Source organism: Gekko japonicus, unplaced genomic scaffold (assembly GCF_001447785.1).
Source record: "Gekko japonicus isolate JY-2015 unplaced genomic scaffold, Gekko_japonicus_V1.1 scaffold163, whole genome shotgun sequence".
NCBI classification, from domain to species: Eukaryota; Metazoa; Chordata; class Lepidosauria; order Squamata; family Gekkonidae; genus Gekko; species Gekko japonicus.
Genome location: NW_015161950.1, coordinates 1,197,927 through 1,224,045, shown reverse-complemented (window position 1 = coordinate 1,224,045; position 26,119 = coordinate 1,197,927).

Sequence of the window (26,119 nt, the reverse complement as noted above, 5' to 3'; positions counted from 1 at the left end):
CAGGTTTGTATTCTCACTCTGCTGGCTGAGTGACCCCGGGCCAAATCTCCCCTTCTCTACCTAACCTCTACCCCACAGGGTTGTTGAGGATGAAATGGAGACTCATGGGCAGGGTCCCCAGCTTCCCTGGCAGGAACCCTATGTTAAGAAATCTCTCACAATTATGCAGCCATAGCAGGCAGGAGGGAAGGAGGTGAATACCTCCAGCGCCAGAGATTTGTAGAGGAAGAGTCAAACTTTGGGGACTCACCCGTGCACCAGAGTGCCAAGGCAGCAGAAGCTGGGCTCCTCCATGCCTGGCAGAAGATGAGGTGCAGAGGTGAGAGGTGGGCAAGCAGAAGAGGTACTCAGCCAGCTGCACAAGCTGCATGCAAAGAAACTCCCGTCGCCCCAATCTTCAGGGCTGCCTCGTTAAAGGAGTGCGGAGGCCAGACTCACAAATGAGAAAAAGCAAACTCAGGGTTCGTGGGTCGCATTTTGGGCTGTGGAAGAGGAACCAGCTCCATTCCTGGAGTTCTCTCGAGTTCCTGCGCTTTTGGTTTTGCTTTTTGCCAATCCGCCTCCCAAGACTGCTCCAGGTGCTCCGGCCTGAGGGCTGCTGGGGGCAGGGCTCGAGTGCTCATTACTTGTGGAGCTGAGGCTCAATGTCTCCAGCTGCTCCGCCACCTTCCCTTCCCTTTGTTTGCTCGGGGAGCCCGAGCAAGCCAGCTGCTGGAGGGAAGGAGAGGCGGTTTAAACCACCTTCCCTTCCCTTGGCTTGCTCAGGATCCCAGCGGCTGCAGAGAGCCCGAGGAAGCCAGCTGCTGGAGGGATGTGCATTCGGTTCATCTGAACCAAATGCACCCCCGAAAATGGCCCATTCGGGCCCCTTTCAGGCTGCTGCGGGCAGAATCAGATTCTCTGATCTGAATCGGCTTCCCACAGTTTGGCCCCCATTATATCCTATGGACCATTGAAGTCAATGGCAAAAACATAGGGTATATTCTGGGGGCTGAAGGAGAGGGGTTTTGAGGGAGATGCTCCAAAATCACAGGGTAGCTTCTGCCCAAGATACCAACCAAGTTGGAAGAACATTGAACCAGGGTGTCCAATTCTATGGGCTCCCAAACAGGTTGCCCCCATCCCCTCCATTGTTCCCTATGGTGGGAAAAAAGTCTCCAGGCCAGTTTGGCCCCAGTGATCCTGGAGATTTTTTTAATCATATTCTGGGCATGGAACAGGGGTATTGGTGAATTTCCTGCATTGTGCAAGGGGTTGGACTAGATAACCCTGGAGGTCCCTTCCCACTCTATGAGTCTATGATTCTATAATTCACCCAGGCTGGCTGTGGGCACGCCAGCACCTCTGTCAGGCAGAAGAATCTGAGATCCTCCCCCTCCCCTTTTCCTTCGCCTGACTTGGAGGCGAAGGGAAGGGAGAGGGGGGAAAGAATGGATCCCAGGTGCCTCTGCCTGTCAGAGGGGCTGGTGCACACTTCTGGTGATGTCAGGGGGTGTGGCATATGCTAATAAGTTATGCTAAGGAGCTCCTGCAGCTCTTTTTCTACAAAATGACCCCTGCCTAAGTGTAACACAGCAACCTAAACTAGAAAGCTAAACATTGCTTGTGTGAAAGAGCTAGCATAGATCTTTGTATGGTAGTTTCTACATGGTTTCCATATTGTACTACTGATACCACATTGTCCTGCCACTAGTCCTTTTTATCCAATTATTCCAATATTTGGCTAATCTGCGACAACAAAGTTCCTGGTATTAACCATGCTTAATATAAACAGGTATAGAAACTCCAGTCATAAAATCAGGTGTGTAAAGCACTGAACAAAGAGGGAGTTCTTTTCTTTTTATCCAATTATTCCAATATTTGGCTAATCTGCGACAACAAAGTTCCTGGTATTAACCATGCTTAATATAAACAGGTATAGAAACTCCAGTCATAAAATCAGGTGTGTAAAGCACTGAACAAAGAGGGAGTTCTTTTCTTTTATAATAACACTAGAAATAAGGCCCGTTGTGGAAATAAATACAACGGGATCTAGAAAGAGGCTCTGGGAGAGTGCTCTGGCTTTGGGCAAACAGTATTAGTCTGCTTTTAAAACATGAACCTGGGACCTGCACACCACCAGAATACAGCAGGTTCCATATGCAACTGACATTCCAACTGCCTTGCGGGGTGGGGGGGGGAGTTTGAGGTGTGGAATGGAGTGAAGTCCAATCAGCTTCCATATGCAAAAGACCAGGTTGTCACAGCAGTTGTGGTGTGGGCGGGACCCGGGCTTTGCCTTCTGATTGGTGGCGATATATGCTGAGGAGCAGTGCCATCAGCCATACACTAAGGGAGTGCATTTTAGAATTAGAACTTTGGCACCCACTATTCAATTATATATAAGGAGAGATTTTCTCCAAAAAGCAATATTTCCAAAATAAAGTGGTGGTTGTTTAAAAAATCAAATTAATGTTCAAGATTTTATAATCACATCATATTGGAGAATGGCAAGTACAGGATACTTTTAATGAAAGGGCCAACCCAAGAACAGTTCTGGGAATTACATATCTTAGAAGTCATTTTCTACTGGCAGTAATTGATGTTTAAAACAGGGATTTCTTTACCTGCCAAGACGGCTTTTTTTTTTTAATCGCTACCTCGTAGTGATAATTGTCTCATATGAGGTCTTCATACTAGGCCAGGATGAAATAGAGTTTAAATCCTGTTGATTAAAAAACAATGTCTTCCAGACAACCTTAGTAGAATATCTCTCAAGTTATTAGTTTTGCCAGAAAAGATACAAGTGACACTGTTGAAAACTGATAAGCCTGTGATTTGAGGTTTTTCAGAGTTTCTTCCCTGAACAAGACTGTCTTCCTTACCTTGCCTTTCTGAAGTTATTAACCAGTTATCCTCAGGGATCTGAAGACCGAACAACCCAATTTCCAAAAATGAGCTGTAATCACTAATGATTCCCTCCCCCCTTCTGCCAGAAGAACCAAGGACTGAGTCTGAGATGTGTTGGCAGAAAGGAGGGGGGGGGCTGCTAGGTCATCAGCCTCAAGGAGGAAGACTCTGAAACATGTCCCCTGACAAAGATAAATGAGGTGTGTAGCAGTATGCATAATTTGGCTCTATTGAGCTGATACCTTCCAGGCAAAATGGCTTTTATCACTAACTGAAGGGTTTCACATTCTCAGTTGCATCTACTTGATCTATGTGGTAAGGATTTCTGAAATGTAAAATGGGTTTCAGGTCTCCTCCTATGTCTTAAAGGTCAGGAAGTATGTTGAAAATACTTATTTTACAGATTATGATAAAAAGGAGGGTTTTTACTAATTCTTGGAAAAGGACATAAAAGAAAGTTCTCTGAAATGGAAGCTTTGCTATCATTACTGTGAATAGTATTACAGAATGTCTGTACAGAATAGCTCCAGAGGGGTAGCCATGTTACCCTTTATCAGCTAAAATAAACTGGGATTTAGCAGTACCTAAAAGACTAACAATATTTTATTCCAGTGTGCGGTTTCATGGACTAGAACACACTTTGTCAGGTGCAGTGCAGTGCCTAAAACTTTTGCTGAAATAAAATCTTCTTCATGTTTTAGGTGCCCTTAGACTCCTGTTTATTTATTATTTTTTTCCTTTATAAAATAGTTCATTTCAGCTGAGACAGAAAAACTACCTGCAGAGGTTAACCAAAAATGAGATCCATTTGTGTTTCTGTAAATTTGGAAATATGCAAGTTGTAATTTTTTAATGCTTGGTCTTAATACTATGTGGTTCTTCCACGTCTGAAAAATGTGTGCAGCATTTTATTGACACAATGCTGATTTAATTGACTGGATCTGGAATGGACTCCATTGTTTTCTTCTAACACATAACTTCTTTAGCAAAATGGAAGGGTGTGTTATCTAGGATGGGTCTGTCTAACCTTCTGCTACAAATGTAAAGAAAGGGTTTCAATAAGTTCATGCCACTTTCTGTTCACAGTATAAACATTCTATAAGCCAATGTGCCATGTGTCATCAGGACATGAAGGTAGCCAAACACAGAAATTGCTTTCTTCAAAGAAGTCACTTAAATGTCTTTCACATTTGGTAAGCTGTGCATTCTGAACACAGCACCGACAAATAGATTTAGGCACAAATGACACAGCTCACTATCTAGCAGCTCATTGAAGTGTGGCTGCCTTCCATGGGTGCATGTGTCAACAATGCAGAACAGCTCATGAATAGGGTGACATGAACTGCAATCACCGGCACTATGGACATTACCATCAGGGACAATGGCTTACATATATATATGATTTCTTGAGTATACACTTGCTGTTGTAGTTTTCACTGAAAATTTCACTCTTTTGATTAAATACTGGTGATATTTACAGGGCACCAGGGTTTTTTTGGTGGGGGGTGAAAGTTGCTAGAAGATTTAGATTTTGTTTTGGAACATATTTTATAGGATTTTCCTTGTGTATGTGAAGTGTCGTCAAGTCGCAGCTGACTTACGGCAACCCCGTAGGGTTTTCAAGGTAAGAAACATCCAGAGGTGGTTTGCCACTGCCTGGCTCTGCATAGCAACCCTAGAATTCCTTGGTGGTCTCCCTTCCAAGAACAGTCCCCTCTAAGCACTGCTAGGGGGTGCTGGCGCACAACAGCTTTATCTGATGCTGGGCAGCCGGTCGAACTCCGACCCAAATGACCTTCATCGGGCATTACAAGATGTGGCTGGTTGGCTCAGACTGAGTCGGCTGAAGTTAAACCCGGCAAAGACGGAGGTCCTGGCCTTAACCGGGTCGGTTCAGGGTTGGAGCTCCCTCTCCCTTCGATGGGGCGCAGTTGGTGCCAGTGTCGAGGGTTAGGAGTTTGGGAGTGCTCCTGGACTCCACCTTATCGATGGAGGTCCAGGTGGCAGCCACTGCCAAGTCAGCCTTTTACCGTCTTCGGCTGGTGCGGCAGTTGGTTCCTTTGCTTGACCGCGAAGACTTGGCCACAGTGATCCATGTGACGGTCACCTCAAGCTTGGACTACTGTAACGCTCTCTACATGGGGCTGCCTTTGTCGCAAATCCGGAAGCTGCAGCTGGTGCAGAATGCGGTGGCCAGGCTATTGATGGGTCTCACTAGACAGGACCACATCCAGCCTGTGCTGAAGGCGCTGCACTGGCTGCCTATAACGTACCGGATTCGCTTCAAAGTGCTGGTTCTTACCTATAAAGCCCTTGATGGCCAGGGTCCAGCATACCTAAGGGACCGCCTTTCCCCATATGTTCCCCCAAGAGCACTACGGTCGAGGGCGCAGCACCTATTGGTGGTTCCAGGCCCCAAGGACATCGAGTTGGCTGCAACCAGGGCCAGGGCTTTCTCAGCGGCAGCTCCTGTCTGGTGGAACGAGCTCCCAGAGAAGATCCGGGCCCTGTGGGACTTGGCACAGTTCCGCAGGGCCTGTAAGATGGAGCTCTTCCGCCAGGCCTTTGCATAGGAGCCGCTGCCGTCATTGTGCCACCACCGAGTTGCCATCTTCGATGGTGGATTAGACCTATAAGTGAGCTGGCCCTGGGAAGATGCCTGGTGACCGAAGAACCTATGTTGTCAGGCTAGGTTGATAAATGGAAACCATCTTGGAGTAATAAGATTAAACATCAAGAGCACCGCACTTTATTTATTGATTGTTTTTATGCTGTTTTAATTGTTTGTTATGGCATTTGCCTGTGTTGTTAGCCGCCCTGAGCCCATTTGGGGAGGGCAGGATATAAATTTAATTAATAAATAAATAAACATTTCAGAGGCTAGCTCAAAGGATTTCTGCTCTGCTCACAACCAAACTTCCATAGGAAACAATGGAGGATGGGGTACCAGCAGCTATGCTGCAAATTTAGAGCCTCTACCTCAAAAAAACAGGCTCCCCAAAGCCTCAGATACCCCTGGATCGATTCTCCATTATAGTTATGCCAATAAAGGTTTCGTGATCCGTGATTCGATTCTCTATTATCGCCTATAGGGCCCATTAACTATAGTGGTCCTCATAGGCTATTATTGAGCCAGAAAATTTATTTTTCCACACCCCTATTATGCTTTTCAGTATGATTTGTCAGCTGCCTTGAGTCACAGGGAAAAGTAGGATATAAATATCTGAATAAACAAGTACTTTGGGCAGGTTGATAACATTTAAGCAACTTCCTGTTTGTTAGGTTAGGCAGCATTCTGACAGTGACTGTTCCTTCTCTGTCATATTTCACTAAAAAAAACCAAAACCAAAGTAGACTGCAAGAGTCCATGCTACTTGCTTTTTTCATTCACAAGGTCAAATTTCTGCTCACAACACTGTGGAGCTTAGAGGGAACATTGCTTCCAAGTACGAACCAGGGCTGATCCTGCTCAGCTTCCAAGATCTGACAAGGAGTCATAAAATCATCCAGTGATGCAGAATGCAGCAGCCAGGCTGGTGTTGTATCTCCCTATGCGGGAGCATATCCAGCCTGCGCTTAAAAGCACTGCACTGGCTGCCTATAGCATACCGAATTTGGTTCAAGGTGCTGGTTCTTACCTTTAAAGCCCTATATGGTCAGGGACCTACATACTTAAGGGACCACCTTTCCCCACATGTTCCCCAGAGAGTACTAAGTTCAGGGTCCCAAAATCGTCTGGCCCTTCCAGGCCCTAAGGAAGCCAGACTAGCTGTGACAAGGGCTACGGCCTTCTCAGTGGTGGCCCTGTACTGGTGGAATGAGCTCCTGGATGACATAAGGGCCCTGGGGGACCTTTTACAGTTCTGCAGGGCCTACAAAACAGAGCTCTTCCACCAGGGTTTTGATTACAGTGCTGCCCTTTCAATATTAAGGCCCTGGCCACAACTTTAACAACATTAACACCAACTTAATAACATAATGTGGAGCTGCGGTGGCTCAAGTGGTTAAGACACTGAACTGCAGACTGTGGAAGGTCAGTAGTTCAGCAGTTTGAGACCCGAGTGTGCCACATGACGGAGTGAGCGCCCATCTCTAGTTCCAGCTCCTGCCAACCTAGCAGTTCGAAAGCAAGAAATTGCAAGTAGATAAATAGGTACTACTCCAGTGGGAAGGTGTTTAGTCGTGCTGGCCACATGCCTTGGTGTTTAGTCATGCTGGCCACATGACCACAGAAATGTCTTTGGACAGCGCTGGCTCTTCGGCTTTGAAACGGAGATGAGCAACCCTAGAGTTGGATTCGACTGGCTTTCGAGCAAGGGAACCTTTACCTTTACCTAATAACATAATCAACAGCCTGATATAAAACCAGACTATGGTGGTAGCTGATTACTTGGATGCTGAGAGAATGTCGTCATCAGTTTTTATCAATTTTGGTGTTTTAGTTGTCTAACATACTTGTGTAAGCCACCCTGAGCCTGCCTGGCAGGGAAGGCGAGATACAAATTGATCAAATAAATAATAAATAAATAAATAAGATCAAAATGTGCAACATTTTTTCAGCTACAGGGAGGACCTCTGAAGCTACCATTTTCTCTAGACGAACTGATCTCTGTAGTCTGGTCAGTAGTAATTCCAGGAGAACTCCAGCTCCCCCTGGAGGCTGGTAACCATGGGAAAAAATATAGAGGTTAGGGGAAATTAAGCTATATTGACACAACACCTCCAGTTCTCAAGTGAACATGCCCCAGTGAAGGACAATCAATGCGGGGGGGGGGGGGGTAAATAAAAAAAATAATAGTTCATCCATTCTATATTATGTTTCTGCTTCATATATAGAAGTGCTTAAATGGGGGCCTGAAGTGAAGATTTTATATAACCTGATCCATTTTTTTCTGCCTCCATGCATTCCTGTGTGCTAGGATTGAAAGTTCTGTTGATTTAACCTTTTAAAAATTCATGAGTTTACAGGATTCCTGCCAATTTTCTATGTAGAAAAACGAAGAGGGGCATCAGAGGCAACTTTGCCCCTCCATTTATTTCTCATTAATGGAACACACTATCTGATTTCTTCTCATCTAGAAGTAGGATTGCAGACATATTTTTTTTCCTGGTAGGGTTTCTGTGTTCGATGGGGAGAAGCTTCAGCTAGTGAATTTTCTCACCTCACTATATCACTTCTACTGTTAAGAGTATAGAAGCACTCCCTTCCAATTATTTAGCCAGGAATCAGCCATGGAGAAGGGGCTTGTTGCAGCCTTATACGCTATCAGTTTTTAGACCTTGTAAGTAAAGTAGGAGTTCTGTTTTAAAATGGATTGCACATTGTGGTAGATAAGTGAGCACATAAAGGAGATCTGGGTTGCTTAGAAGATGTAAGCATCTGGGTGATATCTTCACTAGATAATGAAGAAAAGGGACATTTTCTGGACTTTTGCTTTAAAAACCTCGTCACCTATGATCTTGAATGAAGACTGAGTGTACATGGCTATGTTGTGATTTATTTATTCTGGTTTAACATTCCATCAACATTTACCCCTAAGGAGTATTCCATTCTAATGATGTTCTACAATTTGTATTTTGAGTTTATATTTGTAGCATTTCTTACCTTTAAGAAATGGAGAGGGCTCTTTGGTATGTATGACCGGTGTATTAATGTTGGTATAAAGAGTTTGACTTTTTTCTCTTCTATAAGAACCAGGACCATTTTTTTTTTCATTCTGACATTCTGTATTGGGATCTTGCAGTGATTGTGTCTTGTCTGATTTGGTTAATACAATCTGTTATTAGCAAAATATTTGCTTTCCAACAGCTATTTTTTCACCTAGAGAAACTCTTGTGAGTGTCGTATTATTCTGAGGATACATTAAGAATACCCATTCTGTGTCTCACAAAGAACATGGGGAGGAAGAAGGTTGAATTCAAGAGGGAGAACGAGTCTCTGTCACACCATTTTACTTCTTGTGGAAGCAAGAAAGGCAATGTGCTCCACAGTGTGAGCCTTAATGGCAAGTGCTTTGTTATTGTTGCTAATGTGAGATCTAAAATGACAGGGAAGAATCAGAGGTCTAAAGGTTGCGAAACCCCACCCAGGACAGAGTTGGATGCAGACTCATAGGCTAAAGGGCAAATGAGCACATTCCCATAGGAACATAAGAAGAGCCCTGCTGGATCAGACCAGCAACCCATTTAGTCCAGCATCCTGTCTCACACAGTGGCCAACCCATTCCTCTGGAGGGCCAACAACGGAGCATAGAGACCAAGGATTTCTCTGATGTTGCCTCCTGGCACTGGGATTCAGAGGCTGACTGCCTTTGAACATGGACTGCCTTTACTCACCATGGCTAGTAGCCACTGTTAGACCTACCTTCCATTAATTTATTTCATTCCCTTTCAAAGCTGTCTATGCCTGTGGTCATCACAACATCCTCTGGCAGCGAATTCCACATTTTAAAATGTAAAGAACTATTCCCTTTTGTCTGTCCTGAATCAACTGCTAATCGTAGGGTTGCCAAATGTCTTTTGGCCGGGAGTGGGGGGCTCCCGGCCGCCGTCTGTGTTGTGCGCGTCACCCGGAAGTGACGTCGTACGCTGGGGGCGGGGCCACACGATTTGAGGGGAAACCTCTTTGTTTCTCCCTCAAATGGCGTGGCCCCACCCCCCAGCATGTGACGTCACTTCCGGGTGACGCACACGCGGGGGTGGGGTTTCCCCGGGCCCGATTTTCGTCCCGTTGAAAATCGGGCCATCAAAACGGGGGATTCCCCACCCCCGGCCCGATTTGGGAACCCTAGCTAATCGGCTTCATTTGATGCCCTCAAGCCCTAGGATTTTGGGAGAAGTGGGGGGGGGGAAGCAAGATTTGCAGATATAGAAGCACCACTGGCTTAGCTGGGTTCAGATCTCATAAGGAAAAGAAAATAGAGTTTCACTAAAATATCACCTAACATCATACAGCTTTACACCTGCATAAAAGAAGTCAAAACAAGACCAAAGAGACTTCTATGGGGCAACTACATGAAAGGTCACAAGTTGGAAATATACAGTAGGATCCTCAGCTGTCTTCCTCCTAGACCTAAATCACTTTCAGTCCCCATTTCAGTTGATTCTGGCCTCATCCTTCCTTTTCTTCCCCACACATCAGTGAGAGAAACATTCAAACAGCATTTGTGCACAAGTGCTTCCCTCATATCATTAATAAGTATCTGTATTCATTTAGTTATCACATCAGGAGTCCCCTGGGTGACATATGCTGAAGCTCTTTCTTTCCTGCTGTCCCGATAAGAGTGTTTCAGTTCACAATGAAAATTGAGCAAATGGGCTGCATTACAGCAAGCTTGGCTCAGCTTGTTGGCAGTCCTAAAGAACAATTCATTGGCGCTATGGAAGAGAGGAAAGCAAAAGTGCAGTCTATTAAACTATATACTGCCATTGGGGGCGATAAGTCTTTTCTACAAATGACACCTTTGTATTCTCCTAAACGGGTTCATCAATGTATAGCATTGAAATGCTTTAAATCACAGAGGTACTTAAAAACAAATAAACAGATGGACAAACAACACTTTTCTTTTCTGGTTCCCCCTTCCCCTTTAAATGTCTTCCTTCCTCCCCTGCTACAAAGGGGACTTGATCAGAATAAACAGAACCAACATATTCCATGCTGGTGATTCTTCTCAGCATTGTTTTGCGCTGCTCCAATTTATCACTATTGTTTCGTAATTGTATATTATAGCATTATTCTGCAGCTCATCTTTCCCTTTCACCCACCCATCTGCAGATTTTAAAAGTACACATTTCCTCTAGCATTCCTTCCTCTGGTTTTTAAAATACTGTGTTGTTTTCCCCCAGCAAAATGCCTGCTAATCATGTTCTTAAGCTTCGAGCAAAACAAAAATGTCTGAATTTCCAGCACTCTGCAAGATATTTGTTTTCTAGCATTCCAAAATCATTCGTTTCAAATGTTCACCTTTAAGGTCAAAACACTGGATTAGTCCCTGCCCAACACCATAATAAAAATTAACCCAGCTGACTTTCAATTGGTGGCAGGGGGCATTTCTCACCTGTAGTGTGGTTACCCTAACACTGTGGCTGGCCATATGCTCCCCCTTTCACATAATGTGCTCTCTAGGTAATTTGGCCTTTTTCCTATTGGAATATTTGGTTAATATAGGCCCCAGTCACACAGGCCGGATATCGCGGGGGGAGGCGTGGCTGTTTGCCCCGGAGTGAACTACCGCGCGGCCACGGGATCACACGTCCCGCTGACGTCCGGTGGTGGTGAGCCCGGGGAGGTGCCAATCAGACGGCACGGCAAAGAAGCGACGCTGCCATGGCAAACAGGGTTGTTGTTTTTTTTTAACCCAAGTATGCGCTTGCGCTGTTGGGTGCTTGTGCTCATCCTGCGGATACTTTTTTTTTTTAAAAAAAACCCTTCTTTGCAACGGGACATGGGTGGGCGCCGGATGCCATGGGATTCCACCAGAAACGCGATCAGGTGCCCGCCCTTGCCCCGCGGTTTCCGGAAACTAGTACCTCCAAGGTACTAGTTTTTTGCCGTGCGTCTTCAGTGGGAAGCCTCAGTTGAGCCACGGGAGCGCTACGCTTCCCAGATGTGGCGGTGAGATCACGCCCGGAAACTCCACCTATCTTCCGTCTCTCTAGCGTGGCTAATGTTCCGTGTGACTGCAGCCATAGCAGAGTTTTACCCAGTCATAGAAGCATGATACTGTGTGCAGTAAATAAATTTCCCAAGAAGTATTTTGCAAAAAAGATACACTTACATTTATTCAAGTAGATCCAGTTCACATTCAGGTTGCGCTCAAAAGGAGAGAGAGAAGCCTAATCTAAAGAGTACTTTCCCTGACACAAATGGCCAGCTTGTCCAGCATCGTGTGTGTGGGAATAGGAGGGCACTGCATCTGCAGGAGAGACCCACAGAGACATGTTTCCATGGAAGGCCATGTAAGAGAGGGAGATGACAAAAGGAGAAAGGAGAGGGCAAAGGGCAGCTCCCAGGTTAAGACAAAGAGAGGCATTCCATCCAAGGAGATAACACCTCTACACCCTTCTAGCAAAGTAGCACCCCCCCCCCCCCCATTGTCTAGGCTTGCTGAGTTGCTCACTCTAACTGTTCTTTGTTCATCAGCCCATGTTCTATTGCTGTTCCAATGCTGCTGACCTGTTCTTTTTCCCCATAGGTAATTTTCCAGCATCAGTTACACCAATAAATCTTAACTAATGTACATTTAATAGAATATATTGCATGAAGGATAGGGAAGGAAAGAAGGCACTTTAGGGGATTCTTTGCGGTAATTAAAGACCTTTTAAAGAATTAATTGAGGAGCTAATTTAGGGAGGAATGTTCAGATGAAAAGGGTCTTGAATCTGTAATTTTGGATGCAGCATTATGCTTGAGTGGTACTATCAGTGAACTGGGAACAACACTGACTCTGTTAATTTCCCATGCAGTATGTATTCCTGTTCTTGAATCAGTCTAGTAATGACATTCAGTGCATAAGACTAAAAAAAAAAAATGCCATCAGTGCATTTTAGACATTTTGGGAGACTTTTGCAAGTGACCTTTCAGTACCAACTGAACAATATCCCATCTGAACAGAATAGTTGAGATGACAGCCTTCCTGTGTGTGTCAAAGAGAGACAATAGAGAATTTTGAAAGTGGACTAATTTGATCCCCATTTTGATTTTGTTTCTAGGTATCTAGTACATTTTTAATGCCATGCTTCTTCCAAGAAGCTCAGGCCAGCATACGTAGTTCTCTCTTCCTCATTTCTGTTTGGATTCAACCAGCTTTTCTGCTGGTATAAAGGGAAGAAGGGATCCTTTTTGGATATGCTGACAATTATATGATCTGCACGACCATCAACTTCATTGGGTACCCCTAGGGATGTCAGTCCCCAGGAGGGGGAGGGAAGCCCCGCTGCAAAGAGTAACCAATGGTGGCCACCCCGCTCCTTCACCTCTTGCAAGATTTAAAGGGCCCTGCAGCTGATTGACTGGAACACATGGTCCGCTGATCAGCTGGAGGGCCCTTTAAAACTTGCAGGAGAGGAAGGAGAAGGACAGTCACCGGGACCCTTTAAATTATTTTTACAAGCGAGGGCTGCCGACACCTGAACTCCAAGTGGTGAATTCGCTGCTTGCAGTTCAGGCTGCCTCCCTAACATGATGATGTCACTTCTGTATGATGTCATCATGTTGGGAACATCCCCTCTCCCTCCAGGGATGTCCCCCAAAGTCTCCCACTGGTGGGTGGACAGGACTTGGCAATCCAAGGTACCCCAATGCACTCACTCCATTGCAAACAAAAACAAAGCAATATGGCTAGATGTGTGGCTCTCCCACGCAGCAGTCATGCAGCAGAGGAACAAATGTGAGGAAGAAACCAAGGCCGAACATATACAAAATGGCATGGACCTTGCTTCAAATGTGCATGAACTTCACAGCAGGAGAATGTGCAGCCTGCAGTAAATGAGAATAAATGCATGTTCTGTGAAATAAGCCGCCCTGAGCCTGCTCCAGCAGGGAGGGTGGGGAAAGAAAGAAAGAAAGAAAGAAAGAAAGAAAGAAAGAAAGAAAGAAAGAAAGAAAGAAAGAAAGAAAGAAAGAAAGAAAGAAAGAAAGAAAGAGATTACAACATTGCAAAGGAATAAAATTAAGCAAACTCCGAAGCACGATGGAAGACAGGCGGGCCTGGCATGATGTGGTCCATGGGGGTCATGAAGAGTTGGACTCGACTGTGCGACTGAACAACAACAACAAAGGAATAAGAGGAAGGGGAGTTGTGCTGTTCTTGCTAATTATATCACAAATAATATCAAAGCAGAGTTTGTGACATTCAGTCAATCACATTCCACTCAGCAATCACAATAGCAATGAATACAGTATCTCAGAACAATGCGGTGCTTAATCCCATGTACAAAATATTGAGCTTTCAATGTTCAGAAAATGCAATTTCCCTGCAACAAAAAGTACTACCTTGAGACAAGGCTTGTGGCCAATGCACATTTATTGAACAAACAACTGATTGGCTGGGAAAGCCCTAAATCAATATACACTCACTAATATTGTTTTGTCCTCAGTGAAAATGTGGTAGTATACTAACTGATGTACCATAGCAAGACTAAAAAGGGAGCTTCTCCAAACATCCCTGCATTTTATTCTTTGCATATTTTGGATACCATGTAGCTAACTCATGTTGTCAGGAACAACATGTCTTTGAAACAGATGGACATTGCTAAAATGTGATGACCAGTAAAGGGTCTATGGCTGCGGTCACACGGAGCATTAGCCACGCTACAGAGACGGAAGACAGGCGGATTTTCCGGGCGCGATCACAGCACCACATCTGGGAAGCGTAGAGCTCCCGTGGCTCACCCGAGGCTTCCTGACGAAGATGCGGCTTAAAAAACTAGTACCTCCGAGGTACTAGTTTCCGGAAACCACGGGGCAAGGGCAAGCATCTGATCGCGCGCCCACCCATGTCCCCTCGCAAAAAGGTTCCCCCCCCAAGTCTCCACGGGATGCGCACAAGCACCCAACGGCACATGCGCAAACCTCCCTCCCTCCCGCGGTGCATGGCTTACTTCTAAGGAGACTGGGGGGGGCTTTCCGGCTGCTGCACCGCTTCTCCTGGCTGTTGCCTTCCCTGCTCGCACTCCCCCCTCCCCGGACACACATGCGCGCGCAGAGCCCCCTCCTCTTTTCCGTACCCCCCCACTCCTGGCTCGGCCTGCTCGAAATGAACTCTCTGCACCAGGCGGCAGAGGGGGAGGTGCTGAGGGGGCATGGCGGGAGGGTGGCCCGGCTGAAGCTCCTCCTGGAGGAGACTGGACAGAGGACACAGTTTGAATTCCTCTGCAGCCCTGGAAGGGGTTAAACCCGCGGAGCCTTTTGCCAGTGAGGCTGCTTCTTTGCCGCGCCGCAGGATTGTCCTGTGATCAGCACCTCCCCCCTAACCACGGGACCTCGACAGGACGTCTGATTGCGCAGCCGCACGTTATTTTGTTCCGGGGCAAACAGCCACGCTTCCCCCCCGCATTTTCTGGCCTGTGTGACCGGGGCCTATGTTGGTTTGATAGAACAAGGAGTAAGAGTATATACTTAGAAAATAAAAATGCCACTATTTTACACACAATGCTCATACATTCTCATGTATAGTTTATTCATATTATTATAAATAATAATAATAATAATTATTACTTAGTACGTGTTTACTCCAAGTTTCCTCTAAGGAGCTCTGGGTGGCATGCACTCTTCTCTGTGTTACTCTGTTTTATCCTCAAAAAACGTTTGAGATAGGGTAGTCCAGAGGTCATTTCGGGGGGGAACGTGGGGGAACGAAGTTCCCCCGGGTAAGGTACGGGGGGTGGGGCACATGACAAAGCCCCGCCCCCTGCTTCCGGCCGCCCCGCTTCCGGCCCTCATTCAGCCAGGAGGAGGCAGGAGAAGAGGGTGGGTAAGTTGCTTCCTCCCTGCCTCTCCCCACCCCTGCCCACCCTTGCACTCCCGCCGGCCTTGCAGGTCCACCGCCGGGCCCCTCATGGGGCTCGGCAGTGGAGCTGCAAGGCCGGCAGTGGCGGCCGGGACTGTTGGGGATGGGGTGTGTGGCCTTATGACACACGTCCGGTGATGTCAGGGGGTGTGGCCTTATGACAAACTTCCGGTGATGTCAGGGGGTGTGGCATATGGTAATGAGTTATGCTAATGAGTTCCCCTAGCTCTTTTTCTACGAAATGACCCCTGGGGTAGTCTGAGAGTGTCTAACTAGCCCAAGGTCACCCAGCAAGCTTTCATGGCACAGCAGAAATTCCAACATGGGTGGCAAGAGATCTCCTGCCCCCAGTGGGGGCTTGGAAAGGTTGCCTGAAAGCCCATATCCATAGGTTTGGACCTGGAAAGATCTGTCCAGCAACAGTTCCTACAAGCAGATGTCCAACATATTCACAAATTTCACAGACATGAAATGGCAAATTCAAATACCCATAGGTGATCCCACCATACAGATCAAAAGGTGAATATAATGGGACCACCTAGGGCTTAAGGAAGCCCACAGGTTCATAGATAGGCGTGACAATGGAATAGCAAAATCTAGACATGTGCAGACATCATAGGAGAAAAGAATGGGTAGCATTTTGGGCTCCTACAACAACCTAACCACAGAATATGGTAGGTGGGAAGGACCAGTAGTGAGGAGAGGGGAAAGAAGAGCTGATGGTGGGACAGCAGACAGGGCTGGTGGTTGGGTGGCTGAGCAAAGGAAAGGGGAAAAAAGATCAGAAGGGTTGCTGATAGGAGAGGCATATAGTCTAATGGGGAAGGAAAAAAGACCAGGTGAGTAAGTGATCAATAAAAGATCAAGTGGTGGGAGGAAAGGGTGTGGGACAGTTGAAAAGATATTTGGTTGATATCTTAGACCTTTGAATGAGATCATCTGGAACTTGAAGGTTCTATTATTCTTTGAACAAGCTACCAGAAATTCAGTCTCTGTTCTGGCCTTAATGCTGCAGTCAAGTGAATGAAGAATGAATCCAGATAAGATAGAAATAATGTTGATTGGTAAGGCAGAGCTTTTGGACTGAATTCCTAGGTGGAGTGGACTGGTGGAGCACCATTCCTAGGTGGAGTGGTGCTGATGCTGACAAATTCAATGAAGATTAGATTAGATCTCATTTTGTTGTTGGAAGGTCAGGCTACTGTTGTTGAGAAGTGTGGAGGTGTTTTTTTTTCAACTGTGTGTAGTGTAAAAAGTGGATCCTTACCCAGACACAACTTCAACACCAGACTACTGTAATATGCGTTTTATGTTTATATTGACTTTTTTCATTTCTTTGTTAGTTATGCTTTAATATGTTTGTGATGTTGTTCTCACCTGCATTTGCAAGCCACTCTGAACCTCCATTGGATCTGTGAAAAGTGAGGTAAAATATTTAAATCAATAAAAAGGAATCTGACCAAGAGGAAGGGGAAGAGAAATGGGGGGGGGGACATGAGGAAAGATTTTCCTTCCCCACCAGTCACAGTTTTGCCGGTGTTGTGGGGGTCCTCGGAGGGCCAATTCACATGTTGTGAAGTGTTCTGCACATAGCTGCCGTGAGAACTTTTAGTCATAGGAGTTCAGGGGACTGCCCTACAATGGTTTTACTCCTTTCTCCATGGTTGGGAACAGAGGGTGGCGCTTGACAAGAGGGTCTCCCCATGATACCCACAAGAATGTGGGGTGCCACAGGGAGGCAATCCTCTCACCAATGTGCCCCCTCGCCCAGTTGATTCAGGGGGTTGAGCTGGGTTGCCACCAGTACACTGATGACACCCAGCTCTATTTGTCATTGGATGGCTGCACAGACTCTGCCCCAGAGAGTTTGGACAGGGCTTTGAAGGCCATGCCTGGGTGATTACGGGAGAGTTGGTTGAAGTGAAATCCTATGAAGACGGAGGTCCTGTACCTGGGCTGGGGGGGGGGAGTGGACTCAGGAATCAGGCTCCCTACCCTGGATGGGGCACCGTTGGTGCCAGCCCAGAAGGTTAGGAGACTAGGGGTGACTTTGGATGCCTTACTTTCTATGAAGGCCCAGGTCCTCGCAGTTGCCAAGTCTGTCTTTTATCATCTCTGGCAGATCAGGCAGCTGGTTCCCTACCTCTCCCCCCAGAACCTGGTTACAGTGCCACAAGGTATAGATAGGGACTCTGGGGCAAGTGATGCTCTGTCATCTTGGTGCTTGGGGGGGGGGGTCAACAGTGGGAGGGCTTCTAATGTCCTGGCCCCACTGGTGGACCTCCTGATGGCACTGGTATTTCTGGCCACTGTGGGATACAGAGTGTTGGACTGGATGGGCCTTTGGCCTGATCCAACATTGGCATTTCTTATGTTCTTATGTTCTAGTGATCCATGCCACGGTCACTTCCAGGCTTGATTACTGTAACTTGCTGTACATGAGCTTACCCTTGAGACTGATCCAGAAACTCCAGCTGGTGCAAACTGTGGTGATGTACCTGCTGACTGTGACATCTGTGTGGGTGTGTATCCAGCTGGTGCTTTGCCAGTTGCACTGGTTATCAATTGAATACCGGATCTGTTTCAAGGTGTTGGTGTTGACCTTTAAAGCCTTATGTGGCCTGGAACCTACATACCTAAGGGACCGCCTTTCCCCATATGTGCCCTGGAGAGCCTTATGCTCTGCAGACAAACATCTGCTTGTTTTCCTCAGCCTGAAGGAGATTCACCTAGCCTCAACTAGGGCCAGGGCTTTTGCTCCACTGGCTCCAACCTGGTGGAACATGCTCCCAATTAAGATCAGGACCTTGTGGGACCTGTTATAGTTTTGCAGGGCCTGGTTTTTTAACTGGTTTTTTACTGTTTTAATGTTAGATATTTATTTATTCTGAACCATTAAAGACTGTAGTTTATTGTAATCTATTGTTGTGACCCGCCCTGAGCCCACTTGTGTTCTTAGATATAAATCTAAATAAATCGATATAATAAATGTGTTTTGGAGTGGCACTTTGCTGCACATTCCACATGTTCCCAAATCAGAAGGCTCCCTGATCTGTCACTCAGAAGGTGTCCCTATCCACTGGCTGCATTGCCTGAGTCCTGCCTCCAACATTCTAAACAGTTTGCTGTTCCTCTCCCCCCCATAGCCAGTCGGAACACAGAGGTCATTTGCATGTGCGGCCTGATTGGCCTTTGCCTCTAACATTCTAAACAGTTTGCTGTTGCTGCTAGGAGTCATTGAATGTGTCCTGAGGTAAAATACATATCCCAATCTTCCCTTAAACAGTCACTGGAGTTGCCAATCTCCCTGTGGGGCCTGGAGCTCTCCCAGAAATCACTGTGTTCCCCAGCCACAGCACATCATTTCCCCTGCAAAAAAGTTCCTAACTATTACAACTGATCTCCAGATGACCAAGATCAGTTCTCCTGGAGACAATGGCTACTTTGGGCAGTGGACTCTATGGCATTATACCCTGCTGAAGTCCTTCCGCACCTATCAAGGCCAGCATAAAACAGACATTGATGGATAATTATAAGAAATTTACATATAATGATTTGTTAAATAAGGATAACGAATTAAAATCCGATAAAAAACTGGAAAAACAAAATCTAAGACTCACATGGTGGGACAATATTCAATTAATATCAAGATTTAATAAAGACAAAAATAGGATTTTATGATAGCAATAATGAACTTGACAAGATTTGGCTCTCCTCAAATGACAAACAAATACAAAAGTTGTATAATTTTCTACTATCAGATTATTTAATAGATGAAACTGTAAAAGGGACTATGATATCATGGATGAGAGACCTAGGACATATGATAGAGAGAACAATGGCCTATGGAGTGCAGTAAAAATGATGAGAGCAATACCATACAAAGAAAATATATTGAAGATGTTTCATAGATGGTACTGGACACCCGATAAGATATCAAAATATTATGGTAATGCTAACAAAAATTGCTGGAAATGTAAGAACAATGTTGGTACAATTATACATGTGTGGTGGAGATGTGAAAAAATTTAAAACTATTGGATTAAAATATTTAAAATACTAAAAGAGATTACAGGAATAGACACCCTTTTCACCAGAAGTGGCCTTATTAAATATTCTTCCAAATAGTTCTAGCAAAGAAAACAAATATCTAATAATTTACACTTTAACTGCGGCAAGAATATTATTAGCCAAATATTGGAAAGGAGAAAAAATTCCCTCCAGGGAGGAAGTGATAGAAAAAATGTTGTCATTGGCGGAGATGGATAGATTAAGTATACTTTTGCAAAGAAAGGAATATGATGTATTTGAAAAAGATGGAAGAAGCTGTATACATGGTTAGACAAGACAATATTAAAAAGTGACTCGCAATTATAGATGTATGAACATTTTATACGATATGTATGTTATAAATAATAAACTGATTTTTTTAAAAAACCACAGCTGGGACACTCATCTGGAGCTTCCTTCTAGAGCTCGTTGTATTTCTTCCCACAACGAGCCTTATTCCTAGTAATTATATAAATAAAATGTACTGGGTCCCTTAATAGCATCCCCCAAACTTTTGCTGAGCCGCAAGAGGTACACCTCCCTGGTAAATGGGCACTGTCATTCATGCTTAATGATGCAGTCTCAATCCACTTCAGTGTAAAATCCAGTTCCAAAGTGCACTGAAAGTGTATTATTTCATGTGTGTGTATGTGTTTGAAAGTACCCAACATCAGTTTGAAGGAGTCTGACCAATACCCAGTACTAGTGTTTCTCTTCTCAGCATCTGGTTCTGAGAAAATGGTTGGAAGCTTTTTTTAAATACACAATTACAATTGTCTTTATACAATCTCTCTTATATAATAATTCTATTTTTGAGTGGCAGCATTCCATGCCCTCCCTCAGCCATTGGCCCATCAGCCGCCACTCAAGACTACTTGTGTGCCATTGGCCGGATGCTGGGTCTGCTCCTCTTCCTCGCCCACTCCCCCTTCAGACACTGTGCCCTGTCAGAATGACTGGCAAATGGCTTTTTCTCTTGACGAAGACACTTCTCCTGCTAGCCTCCTGTGTGGGACTAATTCTTCGCTCTGTGGCTGTTGGTAGGTGTAACAAAATGGCAGTTACCAGTGTTTGTAAGATGGCTGCCATCTGTGATTGGTTGTTTAAAATGTTCCCCCATAAGGTTTAATTGAGCTGTAGTTCCAGAGAGGGGCCTGCAGGGGTATCACTCACTGGGTTGAATGGGGGTTCCTCATCTTCTGGCCTACAGTTCTCAGCTGCTCCAAGGCCAAACAGTGCAGGAAGAGAGGGACTGTCCCATGGGGCAGGGCAACATCAATATAGACTCCAGCCCCTCCAGCTGAGTTGTAAACTGGAGCCCATTTCACCGCAGTAGGCAACCAAGCTTGGTTCAGACAAAGGAAGGAAACCCTTTGTAGGCCTTTGTGAGGAACTCATTGCGGCCAGTCCTAGGGTTGCCAGGTCCAGGTAGGGAGATTCCTGGAGATTTTCTGGTAGATTCTATAGAAGCCAGGGTTTGGGGAGGGGAGAGGCCTCAGCTGAACAGAATGCCATACAGCCCTTCTTCCAAAGCAGTTATTTTCTCCAGGGGGAAGAGGTCTGCTGTCTGGAGTTCAGTTGTGATACCTGGTGATCTCCAGGATCCACCTGGAGGTTGTCTACCCTAGGAATAGCAGTCAGTGCTTCAGAGCTGGGTCTGCTAGATCCAGGTTCTTGCTGTAGAAGCTGAGTGGGTGATTTTGGACCAGTCACAGACTTTCAGCCTAACCTACCTCACAGGGTTGTTGTGCAAGTCAAACAGGGGAGAGGAGAATGATGTAAGCTGTTTTGGTCCCCATTGCAGAGAAAGACTACTTTTCCTCCTGGGTAGAGGCTGCAGGTGGAGGGGAGATGGAAAGCTGAAGAGTGAGGGGGAAATAAAGGTAGGTTGATGCTTGGCTTGGAGCAGGGGTCGTTTCATAGAAAAAGAGCTAGGGGAACTCATTAGCATAACTCATTAGCATATGCCACACCCCCTGACATCAGGGGCCCGGCGGTGGACCTGCAAGGCCAACGGGATTGCGAGGAAGCCCCACCAAGGCCCTCCCTGGCCCCAGGCAGGCAGGGGTGGGGAGAGGCGGGGCTGCCTCTTCCTGGATGAATGAGGGCTGGAAGCAGGGGGCGGGGCTTTGTCATGTGCCCCCCTGCACCTCACCTGGGGGAACTGCGATCCCCCCTGAATCGACCTCTGGCTTAGAGGGAGATAGGGTTACCAACTCCAGGTGGGAAATTCCTGGAGATTTGAGGGATGGAACGTGGAGAGGGTGAGGTTTGAGGAAGGGTGGGACCTCAGACAGGTACAATGCCATAGACTCCACCCTCAAAGCCAGACATTTTCTCCTGGGGAACCATTGTTTCCAATCTCCAGGTGAAGGTTGGAGATCACTCAGAAATACAACTGATCTCCAGGAGGGAGGGCAGAAGTCAGCTGCAGTCAGAGGGGCAGATAATGGTAGGTTGATGGTTAGCTGGGAAGGGGATGGGATTGCCAACTCCAGGTTGGAAAATTCCAGGGGTTTTACGGGGTGGGGCAGCCTGGAGAGGGTGGGGTTTGAGGAGGTCACCACAGCAAATTGACACTGAGTGCCCAAGGCCTTGGCACTCTCCCAGAGCCTCTTTCTAGAGCTCATTGTATTTATTTCCACAATGGACCTTATTCCTAGTCTTATTATATGCATGTTCTAACGGCTTCATCCCACCACCCCCCAGTGTTCATTTTAATAATCTAGTTGGTCTTTTTTGGCTTTGGCTGAAAAAGACAATGCAGACTCAGTATGGTTGTGAGTTCATAAGACAAAGTTTGAAATTAACATAGAAACCAAGAAATATCTATATATCTAATAGCCAAGTCGCCCCCTTGCATGCAGATACAAGTCGCCCCCTTGCATGCAGATACTCCGCACTTCGGGGGCACCTGGGGGGGGAGGGAGATTTTCGTGCACACTTGGGGCAGTCCCCAGGTGTGCACAAAAATCTGAAAAGTTTGAAAAAATATCGGGGGGATTCTTAAATCCCCCCAAAAGTAAAACAGCGTCCCAAGCGCGTGCGCGGGGAACGCTCTTGGAATGGCTTTGGCAGTGGCAACAGGAGGGGAGGGGGAAGGCTTGGCCAATCGGCGAGGTCTCGCTGCTGCGACTGCTGCCGGCCGGGGAGGAAGGTAAAAGTTGGCCGGGCCGACGAGGCCTTGCGCGGGGGGGGAGGCGGGAGGGAGGGAAGGAGACATCTCGGTGGACCGGGAAGGGGGAAAGCTTGGGGGAGGAGAAAGTTTGCGGGCTGCCAAGGCCTCACCGCGGGGGGGGGACAAGGAGGGAGGAAGAAACAGAGAAATTTCGGCGGCCCAGCAAGACCTTGCCGCCGAGGGGGGAAGGGGGAAAGCTTCAAGGGCCGGAGAAGTGCCTCTGCCACCGCCGGGGGAGGGAAGTTCGGCAGACCAGCGAGGCGCCGCCGCCGCTGCTGCTGGGGGAGAGGGAAGCTTGGCGGGCTGAGGTCAGGCCTCGCCATGGGTTCCAGGGATGGGGGGGGGGGAGACAGGGGAGAAGGCTCACCTGCGGTTGCTTCTCCCGTGGAGCGTCTCCCTGCCCCCGCAAGTATCGTGGGTCCTGCCTCTTGTTGTTACTAATTTCCAAAAAGCACTGCATGGAAGTACTTTCCAATATACAAAAAGTTATTTGTGTTCCCGACTGTGCATGTACCCAGAAACATTTTTAAAAATGGTAGGTGGGATGAAGGGCCAATGGGAGGATAGCACTATAGTGATCATCACAGAGCAGTGTGCAAGGAGTAATGGTAGTGGGAATGGTTTAGGGGTTTTCTACATATCACTGATTTTCTGAGATTCTTCATTGCCTCTGTGGCTGCTAATTCAGTGTAGTGGCAATGTGGCTCCCACATAATGGGTTTCTCTGCACTCCCTGCCCCAGCACTGCATGGCTGCAGTTAACCCCCACAGACCAGCAAAAGGCTTTGGGGTTATTTTTAAATCATTAATTTAAGATGCTCAACAGAAAGGCGGGAGTATAAATATTTTAATAATTAATAAAAATATTTTCAATGTCACTACAGCATTATACAACTATAGCAATATGTCAATTACTATTTTTTTAAAAGCACAAAGTCCTCTAGTGGCATGGAGGAGAGAATGGCTGCTACAGGCAGGCCAGGGCAGGGAAAATGGTGTCAGTGTGGGTGGTACAGGGAAAGATCTCTCCAGATGGCATCCACCTCAGCTTTGATACTATCTTTCCAAAAAGATGATACTAGAGAGGCTTCCTGCTAATATCCCTAGTTGCCCACTACCACTCCCAGCAGCAATGGGGTGGGATTAAATGGTGACATTGTCTGTGCCATCACGTCACTTCCAGGGAAAAGTCTTAAGTGATTCTAGGGTAGTTCTAGGAATTGCCAGAAACTCTGTGGTTTTACCATAAAGTTTCCAGAGATTCCTAGAGCTATCCTACATCACTTCTGGGATTTCCCCAGAAGTGGCATAGCAGCACTGATGGTGTTTTTTCCACCCATGTACCCATATGCAACCCTCCTGCAAGTTGCTATCGTACAGCATACTAAAGTAGGCTTAGGAAAAATTGCAGAAAAGTCAGAGAAAAGCTGGAAAGTGCAAGAATGCAGCATGGTATTGTACGGAAGCATGAAGAAAAAACAACTTCACATTGGCACTAGGGATGGGCATGAACCGGCTTGCAAACTAAATTTCATGACATATTTTGCCCATTTTATGGTTCACAAACTGAAGTTTGTGGCAGGTCAACCAGCAGTTTATCGTGGTTTCTGAATGGATACATACTGTCTCTGTTCAATCAAAATGTTTACCAAACTTCAAAGCAACATAACTTGTAGGGCATGTAGAGGAGTATCCAGGGGAGGTCCCTGTGAGTTTGATGTCTCTAGCTGTTCTATACAATACTGAACCTCCTGAATCTGTGCCTGCCATTTCCCCAGAAAGCACTTTTCTGGGAGCACCTTCTTTGGGGCGGGCGTAACTTAGACCCTGTAAATTTAATCCTCACCAAACTTGGAGGGCAGATAGAGGAGAGTCAGCTGGAGATCCCCTGTGAGTTTGGTGTCTCTAGCATACTGGGTGGAGTGTTCTACCACACCACAAACTGAACCAGTTCATTTGCTGCCAAGAAGTTTGTGACGGTTCATGGCTCATGAACTGGGCATGCCACAAACCACAAACTGAAATGAACCACATGTCCTGGTTCATCCCCATCCCTAATTGGCACCCAAGGCAGACCAAAAGACCAGCGTGAAAGGCACCTTAATGAGGTGGGACTGGGAATGGGCATTACGTCATCAGTGTTTTCACATGCTGGCAGATATGTTAAGATAAGTCCTTTACAATTATGCACTCTAGCATTACCTAAATGCTAACAAGCACACAAGCATTACAAGAAACTGTTACAGAACAGTCATCTGCAGGTAACAGCCATCTCCTAGTAACTACCTCTTTCCAGTTTTCTAGATGTTGATAGTTATGTTTAACCCTTGAGATGAGAATACATCACAGCACAATTGAATTATATATATAAAGACTACCCAAAATGCAAGAAGACTCCCAGATGTCATCACCTTCTGACAATGATCTGAAGCACTTGCAAAAGACAATGGAATGACCATCCCTCATCTGTTGGCTTTGACAAAGAGTTACTCATTTACAAGAAGTCAATGAGAGCTGCAGTTAAAGGTCAGTGTCTCCTTTACTAGAGATTTAGAGTACTGGCTACACTTCACTGAATGTTACCGAATGGAGCAGGTAAAGATGGGAGAGAGGAATCTTAGTATGCATGAGCCATTTTAGATCAGCTATTTTTCCAAGACATTTGGCAATTAGCAATTTGAATCTGAGTTTTGCAAAATTATTTTTACCCTGAGAGATAAACTCAAGAAAATGGTAGTGTATCAGAACACATTCAGTGCTCCGGCTGGACATGTAATCAGAGGCAGTCAACTCCCCCCCTCCCCCTTGGTTATTCTGAATGAAAAATTTGAATGAGCATTTCCATTTATATCCTGTAAGTAATGTTTCATACAGCAAGCATTTTCCTGAGCTTTGCAGCTCACCCACATCTAAACTAAAAATACCCTGAAGTCACACTGCTCTTTTAAATCATACTGCGAAGCTGTATGACCTCCCATGGCTATTTCTCTTTAACACAAGTAATTATAGTGTTCCAGCTGCCCTTTGACTCTCTGTGGACCGAGGGCAGTCTTTCTTGGAAACGAGCTTAATTAATTCTATGCATTTGGAATACATTCTTTCAACCATGAGGTGGCAGCTTGTTTCCATAGGAATTTATTCCTTAGCAGTATGTGCTTTTAGTGGATCTGCTTCTGTGGCCCCAGGTGCCTTCTGTTTAGGAACTTTTGGCCCACATATTGGCAATTTGCAGTAATTATCCATTGTACAAATGTAAACTGCTGAATCACAGGCACACTGAATACAGACAACCCTTGTCAAAATGTTAAGAAATTGACTTCAATTGGCTTAGAAGCATATAGTTGTTTAGGATTGCACTCTAAAGCCTGGCATAACACTTTTGCTTGTGTAAGATATTAAGACCTTTCATGGCAGGCCGGTAGCCAGGAATTTGTAATTTGGGGGGCCTTTAAATAAGGGGGGGAGCACTGACATCACTATATATATATATATA